The 19,206-nt window shown below is 40.8% G+C and overlaps 1 protein-coding gene across 9 annotated transcripts in view; it reads left to right on the forward strand.

Moving 5' to 3' along the window:
- The window catches only part of TENM1 (teneurin transmembrane protein 1), a 1,396,333-nt gene that overhangs the window by 870,345 nt on the left and 506,782 nt on the right, over window positions 1-19,206 (forward strand). For 6 of the 9 annotated variants that reach the window (XM_074962525.1, XM_074962521.1, XM_074962519.1 and 3 more), the window contains exon 2: window positions 5,668-5,942. The exons of 1 other annotated variant lie outside the window; for it this stretch is intronic. The gene's annotated coding sequence lies outside the window, so the exon portion shown is untranslated. Of the gene's footprint in view, window positions 1-5,038; window positions 5,187-5,667; window positions 5,943-19,206 lie in introns of those variants that run through there. 2 more of the 9 variants (XM_074962520.1, XM_074962523.1) reach the window with 2 other exon arrangements.

Genomic DNA, 19,206 nt, shown 5'->3' on the forward strand with positions numbered 1-19,206 from the left:
CCCCCCAAGGAAAGGGAAGTGAGTGAACTGATGTTTTCCTCTCTTCCATCCCCAGCTTTCCCTTACAGTCAGAGAGAGCACTATGTGCTTCACATTTTTACTGTAGGTGATTTTAAACATCTTACTTTGTGGGAACTGAAAAACATTACAAAGCCCTTTCTGCTGATCATGATCGTCTTGTCTTTTCTTGCCATATACTCTGTTGGATCATGCCAACTGGTGACCAATCCAGTGGTGTGTTTTTGGATCTTTGGTAAACTTGAGCTAATAAGGCAAAAGGCGACGACTGGGAGCTACTGGCCAGTATCTTGAACAACCTTCTGGGTAATTATTGGAATTACTGCTGGACCATATGCATGCTCCACTCCTTCCTATGGCACCCAATCTGGCAGCTTTTGTCATACTGCCTGTATTCAGAGTGTCACTTTGGTTGCTTCATGGAACGTCATTAGCAGTCTTTCATACTCATACTCCTGCACCACCCATCCTCAAATACATACCACATGACCTCGATAATAATCCCTCCCAAACTCACAAATGTAGAAGAGTCAACATGGTATGTTGTTTTTCCACAGCGTGTGCCCAAGTGTCTTCCACCAGTCATCCTTTCTGAGTGTAGGAAAGGCTTCTGCATCTTTACGTGCAGCTGTTTTTCACAGTGGAAGAAAATGCATCACTGCCAGATTTTGCACCGATACAAATTATGACATTACATTAATATCAGTTTTTTTCTTCTTTAAAAAAACTGCAACTTGTCTTTAGTCCTTGACCTTGGGGATTCAATTTCTGAAGAATGATAGGGAACTGTGCCAGATTTTGCAACTCCTCACTTGTCCCCAGCTCTGATCCATGGGATGCAGTTTCTGATGGAAAGTCTAGGTCAAAAAGTGCTAGTCCTGGCCCAGAGCTCTGATTAACCTGGTGATAAAATTTCTTATACAGTGTGTCATCCATCAGAAATTATGTCCCTGATCTGTCTCCATCCTAGGTTTAAGGAATAGTTTGTAATCAATGAAAGGGAAACACCTTACAAATAGCTTCTCCCACCTACTCTTTGCTCTTGTCTGATGGGTAACAATTTTTGCCAGGTGTTCCCCCAAGAAGTTCAAACCCTTCTTAAGCAAGGGTAAGTTTTAAAGCAACAGTTTCATTTTAAAAGTTATAAGAATATCATTATCTTCATTTAGTTTTAAGTAAACATTAAAGTAAACATTATCTTTTACTTAGAACATTTCATGGAGTCTAAATATATTTGGAATATCTTTTAAATTGATACTGTAAAATGGTGTAATTTATTAACATTCTGTTTGGGAAGGATACCAAAATCAAAGCTATATAAACATACACATAGTAATCTTCATTCTTCACTACTTTTCACCTTGTGTAGCCGTTTATACCTCTTCAAAGTGAGGGGGGGTGCACAGCAGCTGTAAAATGCTGCCATTCTGTTTTGGTAATGTTTTACATCCACTTGTCGTTTACACCTATGCAAAGTGGATATAAAATATTATAAAAAGGTAGTATTTTATACTCACTTTGCACACATAGGTGTGAATGATTGCACATGGTACAAAGTAATGGAGATTCAAGCTCATTAGTTTTATCAAGTGCAAAGAAATGAATATTCTGTCACAACACGCCATCCTTAAGTCTGACCCATGGTGGATTAATTTGCTTAATGCATTTTGAAATCTTGACTTATTTTTTACAAGGGATACCAGCATATGATAAATATAAGTTTATATGTCAATTGACAATAGAATTTCAGGTAACACGGGTATTACTGTTTCTTAATAATGTTGTATATGTACTTTAATAGGAAGCTTTTATAGGAAATATAGTATTTTTGACTTTTGGCAAATTTAAATATATATGTGGAATAGTTTTTGAGGAGGTTCAGTGAATTGATATATAATTTTGGTTTTTTTTTTCCAGAAAGTATTTTGTAATATGTTCATGAGAATATTTATTTATTTTGGGTCAGTTAAAGTGATTGTGCTGTGGAATATGCATGTTTGTGCTGTTGATAGGAATAACACATCCTATCACAGGCTTATTTAGTCTGATTTTCAGAGGTCCTGACCACTCACAGTGCTTTTTGTCTTCAATGCCTGCTCTATGCCAGCTGGGAATCTTCCATGCCTGTTAGCTGGAATCCTCAGGTCCCTGGATGAGCTGGGTTTCCAGATGCTTTGTGCTGAGTAGCACAAAACAGCAGGAGGGAGGCAAGGATTTGGCACACAGTTTTGTAAAATGTTAAATAAACTAAACTGATTGCAAAAACTCTGACTTCAGTGTGCCCAGGATTTCACCCAGGTCTTTTCATAGGGTTGTACAGCACTTAGCACAATAAAGCTAAATAACGGCCGGAAAGCAACATGCATATTGGCCTAGTAAATTTGAAATTGTTGTGGAAGGAATCTGTCAGCAAAATAAAACTGTTTACAAGCAACAGGACATCCCTGGTTTTAACTGTTATAGAAAGCTCTAGTCCATGAAAGTGCACTGTATTGCACAATGAACTGTCTCGCTATCTTTGCTTTGGCCATTGAAATAATTCAGCAACAACCAAGCTATATTCTCCATCCACGTTTAGTTTTCCCCATAAGTTTGAATGGCATAACAATCTGTAAATGTTGAAGTGGCAATTTCTTAAAGATGGCCTGAAGAGGAAATCTGAGTTTGTACCCACGTTTGCTGCTGCTTCAAACAGAGAAGGGCTGAAAGGTTGTTCAGGTTTTCTCTTTATTTCTTTCAGATTGTATTTTACTTCAAAAATATCAGGAATGTTAAGTTGTGTCTTCCCTGTTTTTTGCTGGAGAACTGGATAGAAGACTCAAGTGGGCATTGGGAGCCTTCTCATCTTTTAACTGAAGAGGGGATGTTGATCCTTGAAGCAACAGATCTTTTCTTACAAGTGTTTTGAGATAAATAGGTGTCACAAAAACAAAACTGTTTAAACTGTCTTAATAAAATCACTTCTCTGAATCAAGTGCTTAACTGCAAAGGTAAGGATTTAGGCCACAATCCTTCAAACTCGCATATGCATACTTAATTTTAAGCACACAAGTAGCCTCACTGAAGTCAATAAGCTCTTACTGAGTGCACTAGCTCCATGTATGCATTGGGGAGACACAATGAATGTTGCAAATACACAGTGTAAAAAGGATGTTTTTCATGAAGAAGGGTCTGTGCTTTAGGCCAGCATGTCCACTCAGCCAGGGCAGTTTTCTTGTTTAATTTTTATTGTTGTTTACGAGAAACTCACAACACGTTTACGAAATTATTTTCCAACATCAAAACCACTTCTGAAAGTGTTTCATGTTCTCAAATGTTTGGGAAGGCACGCTGAATCAAATGCCAGTGGGCACGTTTCTGTTTTACTGGCAGAGCAGATACTGACCTGAGTTAGGTGGGCATCATGTGTACTTCACGTTTGAGTGAATGAATAATATGATGAGAAGGTGAGGGTGCACACTTTGGTTTAACCCTTAAGATTAAGCACTTCCCCCAACATGTAACTTACAGACACTCATGTAAACAAAAAAAGCAATCTACTTGAGATACATGCTAACAACAAGGTATACATTATGAAGAGGGTTAGATTAGAGGCTGATCTACACATACATTTGCAGTGAAATAAAACCCAAAAACAGTGAATTAAAACTGACTTAGTTATTTGGTGCAATAAAATGTGTTTATTTTTTGAAGAGAGTATCCCACACATAAACTTCCACTGAAAGGTTTTCAGAAAGTGATTGATTTATAAAATCAATGCAAGGTTGAGTGTAGACTAGGTCTGTGATCGCCAGAACCACCAGAAATATCACCTACAGGAAGCCAATCATTTCCAGCTCTTCTCATTCCTCTGAGCAAAAACAATCTTAAGGGTAATTGCTGGGGCTCAATTTAAACCACCCCTGCAAAAGCTGTTTTGGAATCCCCATTATCTGTGTACTGTGTCTCAAGATTGCTGAATCCTAAAATTACAGAGGCGCTCATCTGAAGATTAATAGAACCACAGTCTGTGGACGGAGGGCTTGAAGTGATGAAGTATAGGTCAGCCTTCAGGTAGTGACATTTCCTACAAGGTGTAGTAGCGCCCTTTAGGATTTTCAGTCTTTGGGGGCTTATTTGATTAAACTACGCGTTAAGAAACCGCTATGGGGTTTCCCCATCACCTACTCGCTCCTTCATACTGTCCTCAAATTAAACTTTTTCACGTAACCCAACTCTGTGGTTGGCAAGGGTGGTACAAGAGTGGGAGGGGAGGTGGCCGCTACCCCCAGAAACTCAGTGAATGAGCTGCAAAGGTTTGAACATCCAGCTCAGTGGCTCTCCTGCGCTGGTTGCTTTCGCTCTCTCCGCCACCTCTCCTGCGCCCTGCAGTGCGTTGCGGAGCGGGGAGGCTTCCCCTTCTCTTCACCTGCGGGCGCGTTCCCACAGCCCAGCCCCACAGCGCGCGCTGGGAGCTGGCACGGCTCTGGGCCGGAGCAGACAGGGTCCCACCCGGCCTTAGGAAGTGGGGGGGGGGGTGCCCGTGGGCCTGGGGTGCGCTCTGGGGTGGGGGGCGAACTGAGGGCAAAGCCTGCGAGCTGCCCTGGCAGGGATGCTCACCGCTACCCCGCGGAGGGGCTCTCCCCTGCCCGCGGCTCTGAGTCCCCTCCCTGGCCGCTGCCGCCTGCACCGGAGAGCCCACCGGGGTCCCCCTGCTGCCGCCGCCGCCGCCCTGCCCGCGGCCTCGCCCCCCCCCACCCCCGGGCTCGCGCTGAGGGCGGCGGTTAGCGCGCATGCTCGGTTCGCTCGGGCATGCTCGTTAACAGCCAGGGAAGCAAAATGTAACCGTGCGGAGCGAGCGGCTTCTCCGGCACTCGCCCAGCGGAGAGGAGCGGCACCTGCACCGGCACTGGCACCTGCGGCGGGGGCTGAGCGCCGAGCCGCGGCTCGCCTCGGGCTGGCTTCCCGCTGCCCTCTCGCCCCCTGACCCGCCGCCGCGGCCGGTCCCGAGCGAGCGGGGAGCCGCGCGGGGATGCGGGGCGGCAGCGGCGATGTGGATTTACATTCGCCTGCGCTGTAGCCGCCGGGGAGCGCCGCGAGGGCACCGGAGCTAGAGACCATGGCTCGCGGCTCCCGCCGGGGCTGAGCCGGGGCGCTGCTGAAAGTTCCCGCCCGACCCCTCTGGCGGGGTGAGTTCGCCTGGGAGCCGAGCCGAACTTTGCCTCTGCTCTTGGGGCTGCCCGGGGAGCGGACTCTGTGTGTGTGTGTGTGTGTGGCGGGCTGCCGCCGCGTGAGTGTCTCATGCCTCCAGGCTGCTCGCCCAGCCTTGACCGCTGCATGCCTCCGACGGGTGACAGCTGCGGGCTTTTCCGAGCGAGGGAGAAACGCACCCGCACCGAACAGCTGTGTGTGGAGCCGTGCGCCGTCCAGCTGCCTTGGGCGTGTGTGTGCACATCTGTCGCGGCTGTGTCATGTGTCGTTCCTCCCCCCCCCCCCCCCCCCCGGTATGGTATAAGCCTGGAAACGCGTATTCTATCCATAGCTGGGTTTATAGCGAGTGTGGGTGTGTAATCTAGCTCCCGCACATCAAATATAGGTTGTGTGTGTTTAGCTCTGTGTAGGATGGAGGAATAAACTCTCTTTTTTTTTTCTTTTTTTTTTTGCCTATAGGGGGTCTCCTTTGCTCACGGTTGCTGTTCTGCCGGAGCGCTGCGCTCTAACAAGTGGACTGGGTGGATGTGCAGGGTGGCGGGGCTCGCGCGCTCTCTCTCTCTCCTGGCTGGGCTCCTCGCGCGCCCAGAATGATGCTTCCATTGCCCCTCGGTAGGAATCATGCTACTGCTTAATTGGACTACGTCCGTGCCAGACGGGGGTTTGGGTGTGTGGCTTCCCCTAACCGTGCTGGAAGCGTAAACTGGGATCTTAGTAAACTTAGCAGAGATACAGTAAGTCTGCAGTATTTCTTCTCGTATTTAAAATTGTGGGGGAGTAGGCAGTAGTGTATGTATAGCTTCTAAGGGAAGTTTTTCTTGAGACACTTGAATTCCAGTTGTATTATTTTTATTAGTACTATTATTTATTTATTTATTTAAAGGGAGATGATAGTACATTTCACATCAAGACCCAAATCCTCGGTGAAGTCAGAGGCTGAGAGAATGAAATGGCTTTCTTTCTGGGTCAGCAACACAATGATCTCTCTCTCCCTTAGTGAACAAGGGATGGGTCTATCTTATTTCTGAGTGATCCTTAGAGGTAATCACAATTAAGAATATATTTAAACATTACTGTCTGCCCACCCTTATGTGCTCTGGTCATTGGACAGTTACAGGGGCAATAGATACAAGTAAGAGTTGTAGTGATCTCCGCTCCTAATGCTTTCAGCTATTTGTGTTTTTGTTTTTTCTTTTGTTTTCATGGCTTTCAGCTATAGTTTTAAGTCAAATACTTTAGGCTTTGAAGATGAATGCTAAAGCTGTCATGATAATTATATGTAGCCAGAAAGCGCTTTCTAATTGTATGTCACTACAGTGTTGTACGTCAGCCTATGTCAATTTTTGTTAGTAGAGACTAGTAAGTGTGTTTTAATTTCTCTGATCAAATACAGAAATTTCCTCTTTATCTTTGGCTTTAAATTAAAGGTACCCATTCATATTGTGAGAATTAAGCATCTATGGGTTACTGTTTCATTGATCATGTGCATAGTAACCAAAGCTTGTAGATATCTGTCTAGACTGTGTGCTGTTTCTCTCTAGTTGTAATTAACATGTCAGATGTAGTGTATTGTGAAAACAAACAGCAATGACCAATGTTGTTGTGCAGACACATCACAAATGTCTACTTTATCTCCAAATGTTTTCATATTAACAATTCAGAACTGTATTTGTGTATTCATGTTCTTTTGGCTATTAATTGCCAAGCTTAACTACAAAGTGTAAATGATTTCATATTTAGAGCACAAACATTCTTGGTACTGTCAAAAAGAGCAGTTTATGAATCATAACTATAGCTAATTTATGAATCATAACTAAGCTATAACAGGAAAAGAGCTATACATCAAAATGAGAGGCACATCCTTAACTTACCTATTTTCCTTCTGCCCCGTGTGTGGTTTCTTTCTCTTTACATCCTGTTTTGTGTCTAATTTCCAATGTTCTGGGTTACTTTATATATTTCCCTCAATTAAATATAAGAATAAAAATATAACTAATGACAATTTTTCCTGCTTGAGCCATATCTGTAATACAAAACCTTTATAACATGCTGAAGTATTTGTAATCTTTGTGGTGGTTTTAAATTAAGAGCTCTTAAAGTTCTTGAGAGTTGAGAGCTCTTAAAACAAGTAATGTGGGAATCTTTCAGTGTTTTTGAATATCACAAATGCATTTTAAATATTATTCATTTTTCTCCCTAAAATTAGTATATACTAAGCAGTAGTTACAAGTTTTCAAGTTGATCTCAAAAGGATATTTTTTTAAATAAAAGGTGTTCTTTGACAATACTTTGTCAAAGAAATAACTGAATGCCTTTTTAAAAGAAAAGATAAACATACCCATATTTCATTTCCCGATTTTGGATTAGGTAAACTTGTCATATAATAAACTAGAAATTAGAAAAGTGATTTTCAGAGGTAAATGAATTATATGGAAAACAAATTACCAGCCTGAAACTTCAAGTGTTAAGATGGGGATGGGGAAGTGTTCAAAGTGGCCTACATAATCAAAGTGGCCTACATAAAAATAGCATCTAAATATACAAATGTAAAGATGTTCTATTACAGATATATGTAGAAGCTGTAATACAGTGAAGCCATGGTTATTCATTTGAACGGTTGCTGTACTTTTTATTGTAACAAAAGCTTGTGCCAGGAAATGATGAACATACACACATACCAGCATAATTGGTTTAATGTATTTTTAAAAATAGGCTGTGTAACCTCCTCTTTAAGTTCATACTGCTTCCACTGAAGTTGGAATTCTGAGTATTGGCATTGATGTTAACTGGAAGTGTCAGTATAAGATGCTATATGTGGTTCATGATGTTTAAATACTAGGAGTTTAATTTAAAAAAATAATTTTAAACTGAAAGGACTTAAAAATGTTTATGGAATAATAATACTTTTTAGGGTGCTTTAATTAACATTTGTACAGTACTCTGATCACTCTGTTAGAGGAGGTGCAGTCCCCATTTTTCAGATGGGGAGAATGAGGCACAGATTTTTAGGGTCCCAATCTTGCATCTTTGAAGTTCATGCCAACTTTCAGTGACTTTAGTGGGAGTAGGATTGAACACTAACTTCCCAAAGATCTACACAGTGAATCAGTGACAGCCATGATTAAAGTATAAGAGTCCCTGACTCCTAATCTGATACTTGTATATGTAGATTCACCTGTGTCTAAAATGCATATCCATCATTCAACAAAAGAGAGTTTAACGTTAGTGCTTTATGGCAGTGAGAAGCATCAACACAAGGAGATTTGAGTAGAGCTAGGTACGTCTAGCTAATGTATCTTAGCTCATCCAAACTTTTATCAGGTCCTTTGTGCATAGTTTAGTATATGGCCATCCTGATCTTTCATAGCCTCACTTGCATAATCAGGCAAGAGATTTTCAGGATTGGGCCCACTATGACTCTCCTCTAAGACATGTAGTAACACACAGTCATGCTTTCATCCCAAGATGATCAGATTTTTCTCTTGTGATCCCTTTCCTTACTTTTATACTTTTTAAATATTTTCATAACTGAAATTGTTGATGATACAGAAAAATTCTAATCCACAGAAACTTTACTATTAAGTAGCCAAAATATTAAAATATGTTGGAAAAAAATAAGTTTGTCATTCTATCATTGTTTGTTTTAAAAAATCCTAAATATATTTTTTTTCCAGAACATAGCCAACAGATACTTGGTAGTGGTGATTTGTTTTTGTTTTGTTTTGCTGTTGCATACATTTACTCTATTTATTTAAACTTCAAACTTCAGGTTTAATCTGCTGTTAATTTATTTCTTATTTGCCTTCATTTCTATGACAATATGGTCTGTTATGAATTTGGATTTAAAATACTATAAAGGATACATTTTAAAACATAAAATAGACCAAATATATGTTTATAGTTGGGTGACTAAAGCTGTAATATAGAAACTAACCAGTTTCAAATCAGTTGGCACTAGATGTGGAAACTTGCCATTAGTTTGTATTTAATTTTTCTAGTATTTTAAGTTGCTGTTCAGATAATAAAATTTTCTAAAAGTGAGAAATGAAAAGAGACTTGAACTATTCCCAGCATAATATTACCTTCTCATTTAAGTATATTTTTGAGTAAACATGCTCCTTTATGAGTGTCAGACTTAAATCACTGACAGGCTAAGTGCTAGCTTGTTGCTTTGGAAGCTTTCACTGAGCACTACTAATTTCTTTAGTCCTAATCGGCAATAGCCTCCATTTTCTAGTTCATGGCCTCTTATCAGTAGTTACTTCTGCTTATGCCAGGCTGTGTATAGAGTGTTTGTTTTTACAAATGTAGACTACTATTTTCTAGGGATTACAAAGACACTATAAAGCTTTCATTTTTGGACCTAACATTTTGATTCAGCCATCTTAACATTTTTTCCACTCTTTGGCCAATATTTATGATGCAAAGTTTTGTTCATGTGAATGTACACAGAGAAAATTTTAGGCAAGTAGCCGAGATTTGTTTAATTAAGAAGCAGAATTTTTGGGGGGATGAAAAGAAATTTATTTCATATGGGAGTATATAACGGAGCATCATCCAATAGTTGAAAAGGAAAAATATCATGTGAATTACATGACAATTCACATAATGACTTACGAATATCAAATGTGGGAATACTGACTACAAATAGGCTAAAAATCACAAATATTGTCAAATAAATAAAAAATACATAAAAACATTGATCTAGTTGTAGACAATTTGAAGAGGGAAAAGGGTTATGGGTCAGATGCTTAGCTGGTTTAAATGAGCATGGATGGATTGACTTAATAAATCATTAGAAGTGATAAATTTGGCCTGCTCTATTAAGAACATTGCATCCAAACACTTCAATTAAAAAACTTTATTTTTCCAAATTTTGAAGTATTTCAAACTAGGCTCATTCTTACAGAAATGGAAACTTGTAGAGCTCCAACTCTCATCTATTTCCTTCAGTTTCCGTGGTAACTGATAGCGAACTGTTGAGATTAAGATGAAGACTCCGCAAAAATAATGATTTTAAAACTTCCTTTTACCTTATTTTCTCCTATCAGACCTCTGTTTCCATGGAAATAGTACTGAAAGGCAGTAGGCAGCCAGCAGCTGAGTCAGAAGTCACACTTAGTAGTTTCAGATTCTTGCTGGGAAGTGAGACTCCAAGGTGGCAAAAGTCTGTAGTCCTTTAAATTTGGCATAAAGGTAGATTTGTAAAAGTAGTAGGGAAAAATGCTGGCCCCTTCTGCTTCTTTTGATAGTTACAGTCTGAGTTCATTTTATTAATCATTTTCCTGAGTTCACAATGCCCATTTTACCACAGTCAATTACGTTATTGATCATACATACTTTCTGTAGTATAAATATGTGGGGACAACGTCAACCAAAGCAGTGAGTTTTTTTGGGAGAGCCCCGTGAACAGGAGCCATTTGCTTGAACATGGCAATGGGAAGGGAGGCTCTCTGAGCTATACTTGTTTAGGGGAAACATGCCATATAAAAATAAGACACATATGGCATTGTCTGCCTTAGATACAGTTTTAAAAAAATTAGGAATAAATAATATGAGCGTAAAGCTGATATCAAACACTGCACATCAAACATTGGTCAGGTGTTCTATGGTATATCTTAGCCATCAGTGCTTAGAGACAGAGAATGAGTGGGATAACGGGAATGGGGACGAGGGGTGGTGATGTCCAAATCTTAGGGATCTGTTTATGGCTTTAGAAGCCACTGCCATGTTAAGAGGGGAATCACACCAGTGGCAGTTGCTTGAAGTATTCTGCCTAGGGAGAGAATGAGCAGGCAGAATGCTTATAGAAGTGCTGAGTGAGTGAGTGCATTCTGAAGTGGCAATTACTGTATCCTTTAAAAGAATTGTACATAACCTGCCTTCAAATATTGGCAAATGTGGAGGGAGGACAGGGCTGTAGCTACACAGCCCCACCACACCCCTTTTTGATGTACAGTACACCTTGTGGCCCTATATCTTCTACTTGGGGAGCAGAACAGCAGGATTCTGGATGTCCCTTACATGAGTGTTCAGGTGTCTTAATATACCATTCTCCCCCATCCCAAAACACACAACTTATGCATGCATCTTCATAAAGACAGTCAGAATCTGCTCCCTAGTGAATATTAATAGCCCTTAACATATATTTAACCTTTTAAGTGATCACTAATTTTTCTGTGGTTTTTTTGGTATGAAAAAATAGAAGATAATAAACTAATAACTAATTAACATTATAGTGGTTTCTGTGTTTTCAAAACACACTCCAGTAGTCACAGTCTCATCACATGCTGTATTTAATTGCCCTAGAGTCTAAAAATTTCTTTCTTGATTAGTGCCTACAGCCAAATTTCTTCTGTAAACTTTTAACCAATAACCCTTGAGCCACCTCTGCGTTGAGGGACAGTGATTAAAAAGAACACAAAGCAGGAAAATTGAATCTTGTTTTTGGAGGAAAGCTTAAAGTCATGGTGCAAGTGTACATTAAAGGTTCAAACACCCAAAGGTAAATACATTTTGAGTTCTTTTTAAAGTCATGAGATTGTAAAATCTCTTGATTTTTGTGGTTGTTGTTTTGGGTTTTTTTTCCGGGTAAAGAGGGGTTGACTTACGAATTTTGAATGCTTGGGACTGGCAATGCTGCACATTTTTTTAAAAAAAACCCTGCCCTTTGTTCTTTCAGAATTGTGGATTTTGTGGTTTAAAATAACCTAAGATCTTAAAGTGGCTTAATTAGTGTAAATCAAACTACAGTTCTATTTAGACCCCCTCTAAAATAATCTAAGATCTTACATCAGTTTATATTGCAGGCATGGGAGGCACCTGTGTTGCCTGAACTGTTCCCTTTCCCATAGAAGGGTATATGCATATACACGTATGGAAGCCTGGAATACTAACAGATGCTAATCACCTTTTGACAAGCTTGATTATCAGTGCACAGTTTACTAATAATTATGGAAGCATTGAGGTTTGCAGATGAAACAGAACATTCTCCGTTCCACACTCTAAGGACAGACTGTTGTCTTTCAAGTGTACATGCTAATTTTTTCCAGGCCATTTGAATTTTCAGTTACTTTTTTTTTTCCTATAACATTTTCTAACTTTGGCAAAGAAAACATTTAAAAATATTCACTATTTTAAAAACAAATTCCCCAAGCATTTAATTTTTTTTGTCTCCCTTTTACATGAAATACCAATCACCAGGTTCTCCAGACTATTCTCTCACATGACCTGGTAATATCAGGGATATAGATCACTTCTCAGAATCACATCAGCCACACTATCAGAGGCTCGTTCACCTGCGCATCTACCAATGTGATATATGCCATCATGTGCCAGCAATGCCCCTCTGCCATGTACATTGGCCAAACTGGACAGTCTCTACGTAAAAGAATAAATGGACACAAATCAGACGTCAAGAATTATGACATTCAAAAACCAGTCGGAGAACACTTCAGTCTCTTTGGTCACTCGATTACAGACCTAAAAGTGGCAATTCTTCAACAAAAAAACTTCAAAAACAGACTCCAACAAGAGACTGCTGAATTGGAATTAATTTGCAAACTGGATACAATTAATTTAGGCTTGAATAAAGACTGGGAGTGGATGGGTCATTACACAAAGTAAAACTATTTCCCCTTGTTTATTTCCCCTCCTACTGTTCTTGTAAAGTGCTGGAAATGGCCCACCTTGATTATCACTACAAAAGGTATCCCCAACCCCCCCCACTCACCTGCTGGTAATAGCTCACCTTTCCTGATCACTCTTGTTACAGTCTGTATGGTAACACCCACTGTTTCATGTTCTCTGTGTATATAAAATCTCCCCACTATATTTTTCCACTGTATGCATCCGATGAAGTGAGCTGTAGCTCACGAAAACTTATGCTCTAATAAATTTGTTAGTCTCTAAGGTGCCACAGGTACTCCTTTTCTTTTCTCAGATTTTAAACTTAATTAAAAAAATCACTTATTTTCATCTTTGTTCCTCATCACCTAATTGGTTAACTCCAAGAAAAGCCAATAGAAATACTCATCCCTCAACTGATTCTGTTCTCTGACACTGTGTGGCTTAGCTGTGCACCCTGTCTCCATGCTCCCCAGTTCTGTTTCTCACACACAAGCTAGTCATTCACTGATCCTGAGGAGGCAGGTTAATCAGCAGTGTTAAGGAGGCAGCGTTAGAGAACCAGGTGACATGGAGGACGCTTGCTTCCTGCTCCCTACCCATCCTACTTGCTGGAGCACTCTACAGCTCATTGGCCCTGCCCCAGACCCTCTTTCTGTTTCTGTAGCTTCCCCAGCGGAGCACAGTATCTATGTGTTTATGGTTCCTCCTTTGATCCCCACTGATGCATGTCCATGCACCCATTGCCCACAAAGTTCCACTTCTTCTGGCCAGTGGCCAACAGTCCCTTTCCCCCCACCCCCACTCTCTTCTGGTGTCCCTTCGCCATCAAATTCATCCCTGTTTCCAGCCTCTCTGTAATGCCCACCCTGAGCATATTTCCTAGCCCACTCCACCAGCTCCCTGTCATGTTCCTCTTGTTCCCACCTGTGTGTATTTCTGATCTGCTCCAGTTCTGAACGCCCCCATATCTCCAAGTTATACCTTAGTAGCTCTGATCCTACCCATCTCAGAATGTCATCCCTTAGTTGCATTGCTCCCTACGTACATTCACCACTAAATATTCCCACTGCTGCTTCATCCTCATCACATTTCCCACCCATTTCTCCACAGCTGTAATTAGTTTCCAAACAGCTCCGCTCCTATCCTATCCTATTCATGCACAGCTTCCCTAACTCTCCCCCAGCTCCTCTGTAAGAGCTCCCAACTCTCCCACAGATTGTTAAACCTTGATGTAAAGCTCTGGTTCCTACATGTCCTTGTAGCGGCCTCTTAGAGCTCTGGCAACACATCCATTCCAAATCCTTCAGCCCAACTGCCAGCACAGCTTCAATGCCCTCTCTTCACAAATTTGATCTTACCCATCTCAAACCCTACCCTACCCCATAGATATTCTCTCCCCCCACTCACACAGCTCCTCATTCCATAGTGCCTTTCCACATCCACACCCATCTGTAAGTACCACACTCTCTCCCATGCTGTCCATGGCACACTACTCTGTGCTGAGGAATTGCTACAGACCATGGCAGAGGTTCCCCAATATAGAGGACTTGATAACTAAGGTTGGGACCTTCTTTGGGCAGAAATCTCACCAGCCCACAGGCAGAGTTAACTCAGTTAACCTCTTTTCTATGACTGACTTTTTCTACTTTCTAGGGCCTCCTTTGGTGGCCCCAGCTACTTTCCGCCCTTCTCCCATAATATGTCGCTCCTTTCTCCCTCAGTGTACAGCCACTCAGAGTGCCTGCATCTAATTCCTCAGAATTGCATTGAAATGCACAAGCTGAGCACCAGCCTCCACAGCAATAACACGTTACCGACAGAGGAATTTTCAACTAAAAGCTTGTTGTGATGTTAACATATATAAGGTTAGACAAACTGAGGTTGTGTATTGGATTGTGATGGTGAGGAACTGGACATGTGCACTGTCCATATCTTTGTGGTGGGAGACAAAGGGAGTTTGTTGGGGACTTGAAGATGTGAGAGTATTTGGTGGTTTTGACACTTGGTTTACTTTTCTTTCTTCTTTAAAATATCTAGGGAGTTAAATACAAAAACTACAAAAAGTAATTCTCTACTCTAGCCTTGCCTAGACTAAGATTTAAGGGTGTGGTATTACAACAAGCCAGCTAATGCGTTGTAACCAATTAGACTGTAAGCAGAGGCTGTCTTTTTGTTCTGTGTTTTTGTGTAGTGCCTAGCACAGTGGAGTCCTGGTTCATGACTGGTGCTCCTAGGTGCTACCACAATACAAACATAGTAGATTATGCATATTAGCAACCCCTCAGTTGCCAGCAAAAAGTTGCCATTATTTGGTACTTGCCAATAAGAGGAAGGCAAGTTTGTGGGGCTGCAGGCAGGGAAGGAAGCATTGGGACATGCCTTCCCTTGCTGCATCCCTGCAAACCTGCCTGTGGGCAGGGCAGCATTGGCGAGAGGTATGTTGCAACTCCACAGGCTCTGACCACTCCCACTCTCCATGGAAAGCCCTGGTATCTGGGCTGCAACCCTCCCTCCCCTCTGCTGCCCTGCCCACAGTCTTCCCTCCCAGCCTGCAGTGCCGGGACTTCAGCAGGAGTTTCCCCGTTGGGTGGGGATACAGGTGCCCAATCCCATCTCCTGTGCGGACCTTGAGTTCAAGCAGTTTGTGGGGCTGCAGTCAGGGAAGGAAGCATTAGAACATGCTGAACACTGGCTACAGCCCCCTCAAACCTGCCGGTGGCCAGGACCTTTCTTCCCTTAAAAAAAAAATCACAATAAATGGCCTGTTATTGGTAAGATCCAAATCCCATTACCATTAAAACCAATGGGATGGGATTGGTTCTTGGCAAAATGTTGTTGTTCACTGGAAGTTGTTAGCATCAGGGTTGCATTAAGCGGCATCCACTGTAATAAATAATGTTTGCAAAGCCTACTCTAGATAAGGCAGTGTATACTTTAATATGTGCTAAACTCGTCAAGTTAAACTCTAGGTCTTTTTTCTTAATCAGTGTAGCATGTGTTGAAGGCTTGTCTAAACTAGACACATATGATGATCTCACTAACTATAATGTATCTTTTTATCCTTTTAGTCCAGACTAGTCTGTTCTCAGCATAACTTTTGCGGCAAGGTCCTCTGTTTTATTACATCTGTTCTATCATTTCAATAAATCAGTGGAGTTACGTCAGAATAAAACTGACGTAAGATAAAGGAGGTTCTGGCTCCAAATGTTCATGGGGGCCCAAAACTGTATCGTTAAGTGCTCAAAGGTTTGCTCAAGAAGTGCAAAAGTTAAAGATGAATGCTGAAGTTTTACTCTGCCACCTCATGTATATTGTGCAATACTATTTAAGATTTAGTCATTAACTTAATCTTGGATAAACTTGTGTATAACTTGAAAAATAATCTGTTGTACTAATTGAGAAGTAATGGGTCATATTCTCATGTGGTATAAATTTCCATGTTTTTATTGAAAAACAATGGAGTTATACCAACATACATCAGTTGAGGATCTGGCCCAATATGTGTTCACATAAGTAGCTGTTGTGGGACAAATTCTTCTCTAAGAGCAGCACTCTTATACATCTAGACTGATTCCATTAATTTCCATGGACATACTACAAATTCACACAAGTGTAACCAAAAGCAGAATATGGGCAAATCCGTGCAAATATGCTGGGGGCAGAGTTAACAGCCGTACTTTAATTTCGCAACCCTTAATATTTCATTAAGTATATGCTTTTAACATTTTATTATAATATGTCTTTCTTTCAAAATATCAGATTGAATTGGCTACTTACATTCAGTACTTTTTTACATTGGTAAAGCACTGTGATTTTACTGGTTTCAGAGTAACAGCCGTGTTAGTCTGTATTCGCAAAAAGAAAAGGAGTACTTGTGGCACCTTAGAGACTAACCAATTTATTTGAGCATAAGCTTTCGTGAGCTACAGCTCACTTCATCGGATGCATACTGTGGAAATTGCAGAAGACATTATTATATACACAGATACCATGAAACAATACCTCCTCCCACCCCACTCTCCTGCTGGTAATAGCTTATCTAAAGTGATCATCAAGATGGGCCATTTCCAGCACAAATCCAGGTTTTCTCACCCTCCGCCCCCCCCACAGACAAACTCAGTCTCTTGCTGGTAATAGCCCATCCAAAGTGACCACTCTCTTCACAATGTATGATAATCAAGGTGGGCCATTTCCTGCAGAAATCCAGGTTCTCTCACCCCCTCACCCCCCTCCAAAAGCCACACACACAAACTCACTCTCCTGCTGGTAATAGCCTATCCAAAGTGACCACTCTCCTTACAACGTGCATGAAAATCAAGGTGGGCCATTTCCAGCACGAATACAGGTTTTCTCACCCCCCCACCCCCATACACACACAAACAAAAAACACAAAGCAGGAGAGTGAGTTAGTGTGTGTATGGGGGTGGGGGGGTGAGAAAACCTGTATTCGTGCTGGAAATGGCCCACCTTGATTTTCATGCACGTTGTAAGGAGAGTGGTCACTTTGGATAGGCTATTACCAGCAGGAGAGTGAGTTTGTGTGTGTGGCTTTTGGAGGGGGGCGAGGGGGTGAGAGAACCTGGATTTCTGCAGGAAATGGCCCACCTTGATTATCATACACATTGTGAAGAGAGTGGTCACTTTGGATGAGCTATTACCAGCAAGAGAGTGAGTTTGTGTGTGGGGGGGCGGAGGGTGAGAAAACCTGGATTTGTGCTGGAAATGGCCCATCTTGATGATCACTTTAGATAAGCTATTACCAGCAGGAGAGTGGGGTGGGAGGAGGTATTGTTTCATGGTGTCTGTGTATATAATAATGTCTTCTGCAATTTCCACAGTATGCATCCGATGAAGTGAGCTGTAGCTCACGAAAGCTCATGCTCAAATAAATTGGTTAGTCTCTAAGGTGCCACAAGTACTCCTTTTCTTTTTGTGATTTTACTAATCACTCTTAAAATACACTGTTTGTTTTAATTTAGATTAATTTCAGTAGATTAAGTTGTAAATTGATAAGAATTTGCCTTTTTAATATTGCTTATATTCAGTTTGTAACACTTTTTTGTGGCTGATTAAGATTTATGAAATTCAATTTTGGAATCACAAAGCATATATGGGCTGTACTGAACTGCTCAAGGCAATTCATGCTAAATTTTCTAGAATACTAGCTATAGGCCATGATAAATTACATTTTATGTGTTAATGTTCCCAAACACAAGTCCGTAAAGTATCTGAGAGATTACCATAAACTACTGCACTTCTATTTTGAGACTTCATTTAGAATATATATCTACAAGGACGGTACTGTCAGTAATTGCATTATATGTTCCTTTTTTCTTTTGCAGTTCAGTTAATATCTTTTTATATTAAGTGGTGAATCTCTAAGATTTTTCTAACATTACAAAGATACAAACCTGTTAGGATCTACTGTCCTCCATGCTAGTTCAAAGTAATCACAGCCCTTTGACCTACATAGAAGAGCCAGGCATGAATGATCTCGTCCCTCCATATTTTTTTCTTTTGCATTGTCACTAGCAACTTTTATACATCACAGTGTGATTGTGGCCTGTCATTCAAGGTTTTCAGGGTGAAGAGAGTCAGATTGAGCTAATCCATTATATCCATGATCATCTTTTCTCCTTAGAATTAGGAGCATGGTTATATAGGGTCATTCACCAAGATTCTACAGTAAAGTAGAACTGTGCTTTAAAATAAATTTCAACCTCTCAGCTGACATTGCTATTTTATTCCTAATACGGAAAACATGATGCTGGATGCCCTACCTGCAAAGTACACACTGTTTTAACAATTGGATGAACCAAATCACTAATCACTTATCAGATGTATGTACACTCTAATCCTTCCTGTGCCACAATATGTCATTTAGGGAACAAACATCATGCTATTTGCTGGAATGGCTACCTTGTTGTGTTTCTATATGTTAACTTTTTACAAGACTATGTTGTTGGCCTATCACTCAACCCCCAACCTGGAGGACCAGCGGACTGCTTTTTGTCTAGTCCCTAACCTTTGACCTCTCTGACTTTGGTGGTCCTACCAGTAGTCAAAACTCCTGCTATCATAGCTCTCAGGGTCATTGGAACACATACACCTTCCTATCGCATCAAGGCACAGTCCCCAGGAAAGGATGTACAGTAACTGTAGCAGTTCAGAACCATAGGCTTGTAAATCAATGTCATAACAATTTACATTCAAGTTAGTTTTCATAAGTTTCTTAACAAACATAAATAATGACTGTAAAGCTGAGGTAAATCAGAAAATAAATTGAATGATGGTTAGTATAATCCTGAATCCACTTTATATACAATTTTGCTGTTATTGCTGTGAAATTGTTCATCATTTTAGTCTAAT

The sequence above is a fragment of the Natator depressus genome, chromosome 9, assembly GCF_965152275.1.
Source record: "Natator depressus isolate rNatDep1 chromosome 9, rNatDep2.hap1, whole genome shotgun sequence".
Classification (NCBI taxonomy): Eukaryota; Metazoa; Chordata; order Testudines; family Cheloniidae; genus Natator; species Natator depressus.